The 6,679-nt window shown below is 41.3% G+C and overlaps 1 protein-coding gene across 1 annotated transcript in view; it reads right to left on the bottom strand.

Annotated features, from left to right (window-relative positions):
* The window catches only part of Dennd11 (DENN domain containing 11), a 74,391-nt gene that overhangs the window by 50,037 nt on the left and 17,675 nt on the right, over positions 1–6,679 (bottom strand). The window lies entirely within an intron of this gene.

The raw sequence follows: 6,679 nt of genomic DNA, 5'->3' as shown, positions 1-6,679 counted from the left end.
CCACCATGGCGAAGCGAGGAGGAGCCGCGGGCGCAGGGGCGGGGCGCGGCGGACCGGGCCCTCCCTTTGCCTCCTCTCTCCTCCCCTCGACTCCTCTTCCCTCGCTTTCTCCGTCTTCCTCTCGCCCGCCTCCCGCACCTGCCCCTCCCGCCGCCCGAGGTGCCTTTCTCCCTGTGAGACCGAGACGGGCTCCGCCGTCTGCTTCCTGAGCCGGAAGCTTCCGAAGTGCATCTGTGTGCGTAGGTGCTCGGTGTTGGGAGCGCGGTGCAGACGCGCATCCCGGGGTCCGTCCACCTGCGCGTGGGCTGAGAAGCCTTCCCACCCTAGACTCCGAGGTCTAACAGTATCGCTGTACATTTTTATACGTCACCATTATTTTTATTAAAGTCCCGTGGTCACAAGGGCCACGACACATAATATAACCCTGCATGGGTGGCAAAAGCTGCTTCTAGGTAGAAAAGGGAAGTGGAGGCTCTCCGGCTACTCAGGTGTTTGGAATATACATATGAATGAGGGCTGCGAAGGGAAACGGCGAGATTTAGGAACTTTTCTCTCCATAGGCAAGCTGGTTAGGATGAAAAGTATGAGTTTCTCTCTCTCTCTCTCTCTCTCTCTCTCTCTCTCTCTCTCTCTGTATCTCTCTCTCAACTTGGGGATCCGAACCTGGAAAAGACTGGGGCTTTTGCAGGAGCACCTTTGGGAGTAAATCTGGTGGCTAAGTAACTTTAAGAGTAAATACGAATGAGAAATAGGAATAGCCATTAAAACAATAAGTGATGAAGGGCAAGAGAGAATGGTTCAGTTGCACCATTAGTCCGAACAGGGGCGCTAAAGTTCGCGGTTCTCAGAAGGATCCAGTGGGGTTATGTGTTAGGTATTGCTCCAGGGGCCTTTATGATGATGTGTCCCAAGGAGGTAATCGATGATGACTTTCCAGGGCTGCTGCTTTCAGTCCAGAATCTGTAACAAAGCATTTTACTCTAAAATATAGGAAGTGCTTTCATCATTTGCATATTTAGTTCATCCTGACTCCTACCCTCCAAGGGCAAGTGACCCATTCCTCTCCCTGTGAGTGCAAAGATAAGTCACCAAATAGAAGGCGGTGTGTGTGTGTGTGTATGTGTGTGTGTGGCACACTAGATATCGGCAGGGCCAGAACACTGGCTCATTCAAGGGCTATACACAAAAAACTCTTCAGGCCAGACAACAAAGCCTACTACTTCAGAAGACCAGCAGAGCTGTTCTGAAGCATTTACAATTTTATCTTTAACTATATAGCAGGGATTCATAACAATTAACAATTTCCAAAGCCATCAGCTTTAGGACAAATGGCCTTTCTCCCCTGAAGGACGTCCTTTCTTGATTTGATGATCCAGCACCTCCTAATTTTAACACCCTCAGGTTATATGCATAACAGGAAATAAAATCCTAGTCTCTATCCTAATTTGTTCTTTGTACAGAACAGTAAAACTGGCAAACCCTTACCTCACAGCCTTTTTCAGTCTTGTGTATACAGTATATTCTAGCTCATCAACCACTGTGCCCATCTTTATATTCCCAGTGCCTTGCATAATAAGTGCTCAATAAATATTTTTTAACAAAGAGAATAAATGTAGAGATTGATAACTCTGTACAGCAAGCTGTCTTGCTAGGCTTTATCTAGTATCTTGCACACAGCTGGAGTCTAAAAATTGTCAATGATGGCGGTGACACCTCCTTTAGCATGTACATTCACAGTCTGAAAGAGGCTTTCTCCTGACATCCAAATTTATCTTCTGTGTCTACAGAATTTCACAACATTATAGCAAAGAAATGAATTGAATTTAGGTACTGGAACCCCTCTACTGAGGAGCAAGTATGGAGGCCAAGAAGGGAGGAAAGGTGAACACATTTGGAGACCCTAGGATGATGTAATATTTCAAAATGAGTTCACCTAGAACATGGCATGTCTGAATTTTAAAATAAATTTATTTTACTTTCTAAAATACTAAAAACATCTGCATTATATAAACTAAGAGCAGAAAAGTATTTTTGATTTATAATCTTAACCCTCAGATGACTGCTATTAAAATTTTCCTTATTTTAGTTCATCAATTCTAAGATGCAAAACCTTCCAGTCTTTAACATTGTTATGGTCACTTGTGGTTAGGTCTAGTTCCAACAGAGATTTTGGGTTGCCTTTATCAGCCGTCTGGAAGAATCACCAAGCTGAAGCTATTTTGACTAAATTGCTTGATATTCTTTGGGCAATGCTGGTACTATGAATTCAAATGTGAACACTGGCTTGTAGTTCAAGTTGGTGGCAACATTTTTTTCCCCTCCTACTAGTGACAAAATTGATACAAGACCAGTTTTCTTATGTGGCCTCTCTGTGTGGGAGGTGCCACTGTTTTATATGGGATATAAGATTGGAGTTTTCATCTTGGACAATTTTTATTCTTAGTGGCATGTAAATGTAATAGTGTATCTTAAAACATGGTAGATTAGGTGGTTTTCTTTTTCCTGCTTACAAACAAGTCATGTATGTCAAATTTGTGTTCTTTTTCCATTAATGTCAGAATGTGAACATTTTGTCATCCTAGAAAATGTTTATGTGCATCATCTTTCATCTTTATGGTTTTCATTAGATGGATGTTGAGTTTACATAAACATCTGTCACTGTTGGATAGTTAAGTCTTTGGGTTTTTGTTGTTGATGTTGTGACTAAAGTTTTGACCATTTCATTCTTGCTAACCCTAATGACCTTAAGTTTTGCATGTAGCATTGGGATGACGAAGAAGAGATGTCCCTTCACATCAGGCTCACAGCCTAGCAGGGAAAGCAGCTACCAGCCCAGAAGTGAAATGTGGAATGAGGGGAGCCAGGCAAGGCAAATGCAATAGGCCATGCAAGCTGCTGACTTTTGATTTTGCTGTTGGCACTACCAATTTAAAGTGCACTCACATTTTTAAGGTTCTTGATTGTTTTATGTTTATGTTTGGTGATTTAATCTAATTATGTTTTCAAATATATGGTTTCTCTGTCCATTTAATTTCTTAATCTACTTAGTGTTTATACTGATATACAGTACGAAGTGGTTTCCAATGGGGCAGCCCCATCAAACATATAATACAGCATCTCTAATTTTTCAGATTCTGAATGTCTCAGTCTTAATTCTTTCCTAATGTGATTGAACTTCACTTTATCCCATTCAAGTTTTTTTTTTTTTAACAGCTATATCTCCTAAGAATACGTTCAGGCCAGCATGTCCTTCCTTGGAGTGACAGACTCTCAAATGAGTATCTTGTCTCCTTTGACTTTAGTTTTATATTTTTGCAAAGAAACAGTCTTCCCCAAGGGTGAATACAAGTTTCCACCTGCTGTGAAATCACTTGGAATAAGTAGATTTTTCTGCTTTTGTCCTTCCTGCCTTGTCTCTAAGGCCTCAAAACAAAGGTTTGGACAGAGTGGAGTCTGGGAACTCCCTCATTACTGGCCAGTGTCTGCAAGAGGTGAGCTTCTCTGAAGTACATGATATAAAGACTCATATGGGACCCAAGATGCGAGGTTGGCTCTCTTCTTACACATCTCACCTTGGAGATCTTTGCCCCCACCCACCTCCCACTGCAGCAACTCCTTTATAATAAGCAAAGCATTAAGACTCTTTAAAAAAAAAAGGCCGAATTCTGAATATTTTGGACAAAACTGAGATATTTTAAATTTATCTTCCCAAATCCACCCACAAATGATTTATTGAAATCCACTTTGTATCAGGCATTAGTGGACAAAACTTCCCCTCTTGCTACAATTGTGACAAATTACATGGGCTCCCAGTTAATATATCATCTCATCTACAATGGGAACCTTATGCCTAGGATGCCTGCCTGTGGTTTTAACATGTACTGAAGAAGAGATGAAATTTTCCAAAATGCGAAGAGGCTAAGAATGAAGAAAAGAGTAAAGTATAACAGCCAAAATGGTGAAGCTGGACTCCCTTGGGTCATCAAAATCAGCAACTGCCCAATACTCATTGTTGTATTTTCCACACCCAGACTATCTGCTCCATATTTGTTATTTACCTTTCTTATCCTAAAGCCCTGGCCATAGTCATTATCTCATTATCCAAAGTGACAATACACAGAAAAGTGAGTGGTGTGAGTTTCCAATAGAATTACTGCTGATAACACAAGATCTAAACCATAGCATTGACACAGTTCCTCCCTAGGGAAACAAGGTAGCCACACACATGACTAACCAAGAAATACTGCAAGCAAGAAAGGAAAGGCAGGGAGTGAGGGTAAAAAAAGATAGCCTGGTCTGCCTGGGTAACACTTAGTCAATCAGCCCCTGAACCCTGCTTCCAGGCTCATGATACAGTCAGTATTTCAGGACAGATCCTACTCTGTTGAGAGCAAAGCCAGTCCCTCACTGAACAGGAGAGGCAGGGATGACAAGCTATAAAATACGAGTGGGAAACTGATCAGAACCAAGGCTAGAGGAAAAGAATCCTATTACTTATCCCTGATCTGTGAAACAAACACCACCAAAACCCCACTTTATTTCTGGGCCCCAAATTTTAGTTGATAATCTTTTTACTGGTAACCTGCAAGTCTTACTTTTCCTTTGATAATTCCTTTTCTTGGCCCCTGGGGGATGTTAAACTTTTAACAAGTGTAAGCATGATACAAATATATTACCCTCGAGTAAGGAAAAGTCCTAACAAAGAGCACAATAAAGGATGGATGGGAGACGGGTTAGATGTCTTGGAAATGGGAAGGGGTCCTGGAGACTGAGGGTGAGAGGAAAGGGAGAGAGGAAGAGGAAATAAATAGCATAAAGATATGCCATGTACAGGAACCCAGTACCTCGATGAATGGAAATATTTTATGTCATAAGCATGAGCTAAGATTAATAACAAGAATGAAAATGGGGAAAGGGAATTGAGAGCGGGGGAGAGGAAGAGGGGGAAGGGGCAGTGAAGATCTCACAGCTGAGCCTACTTACAGAGGTGGAGCATGAAAAGAATTTTAGCTGAACAAACACCCCCCCCAAACACAAAACCAAGAAAACAATCTCTTATCTCCTCAGTCTTCATTCAGGTTGCCTCTTTCAGGAGCTCTGGCTGGAAAGGAATAGGGGAAAGTGGTGAAGGGGTTGGTGACACAGAAAATGGATAGAAAGTGGTGACAAGCATAGGTAAACCGAAGACTACAAAGAAAAAGAATATTTGTTTCAAGCTCTTCAAGCTGCTTGGTTCCTCACTCTCTTCCTGTCTCCTCACTTCCTCTCTCTGTGTTCGACAGATAAATAGTTTCTCATGCCAGGTCCCTCCAGATTCTTTTCCACAGACTGTCTTTCACATGGTTTCCTCCTATAAGATAATACATATCTTACAGTTGAAAGTTTGTAGCCTTTGTTCAATGGTCCCTGGCCTCCACCATTCTATTTTCTGCCTCTGTGAGCTTGACGTTATTAGTGAGCTGGTAGTGCAACACTGATCTTTCTGTGTCTGACTTCTTTCTCTTAGTGTAATGTCCTCCAGCTTCATCCTTGTTGTAACATGGCAGGATGTCCTCTTGTTTGTGACTGAATAATATTTCATTCTACTCGTGTAATACATTTAAAGAAACCTACTCATCCATCAGTGGACACTGAGTTGTACCATTTCCTAGCTATGCTGAATAGTGCTGGAGTGAACATGGGGTATACACACCTCTCTCAGATGCTGGTTTCACTTCCTTTGGGTATACAATGTACCATTTCTATTTAAGTTTCAGAGGTTTTTTTACCCTTCCCATAGGGGCCTCTGAGAAAGAAATTAAATAATATATATTAAAGTTACATAAAATTTTAAAAATTTAAATAAGGCTTTTTTTTTTTTTGCAAAAGCAATTGCCATTTTAGAGTGGCCAACATCCAATTCTGTGCACTGCTGATGTTTCTAGCCTTTTATTTTTTTGTCAGTTTAAAATTTTGTTCAATTTCACCGGGTGTGATAGTTCATGTCTGTAATCCCAGCATTTAGGAGGCTGAGGCAGGAGGACTGACATTAGTTTGAAGTCAGCCTGGACTACATAGTGAGTTCAAGATCAGCCTGAACTAGACAGTGAGACCCTGGCTCCAAAAAAAATTTTTTTTGTTGTTGTTTAATTCTCTAAAAGTTTTAACTGCAAAACCAGGGAGTGGGAGGATTCCTGAATTAAGGCAGAAATATATAGCAAAGGTCTAAGGGTGTGTCCCCATCAGGGATAGGAATTCCAGCCAAGATGTCAGAGATTAAGGAGCATTATGATGGCCAGGTGGTACTCAATTCTAATGACCTGCAGTTGTCTCTGGGTGAGTAGAGAATGGAAGGGAGGACAGGGTGATATTTATACGTGGCAGGTGTAATAGGGTGCAAATGATTTCTTTTCCATGAGTTTGTTCCCATAGTGGTTAATGGATATTTTTAAATCCATGCTACATTAAAGGAATTCAACTATCTCACTAGCAATTTTTGCAGCACATAGGTGCGGGGACACTCTGAAGAGAATTCTGTGAGGGAACTGATTTAATTGTTCAGTGAGTTACTGGAGCTTTCTTTAATCAGAATGGAAATAAGGATAAGCTGAGGTCTTACTGATTTGTGGTATTTAAGGGAGAAATTAAGAGTGTATCATGCAGCTGTTAACTGGTAGAGAAAAAGGCAAGCTGAAGTTGT

Source organism: Fukomys damarensis, unplaced genomic scaffold, assembly GCF_012274545.1.
Source record: "Fukomys damarensis isolate Sample0158 unplaced genomic scaffold, DMR_v1.0_HiC HiC_scaffold_16, whole genome shotgun sequence".
In the NCBI taxonomy this organism is placed as follows: Eukaryota; Metazoa; Chordata; class Mammalia; order Rodentia; family Bathyergidae; genus Fukomys; species Fukomys damarensis.
This window is presented reverse-complemented; position numbering and strand designations above follow the sequence as displayed.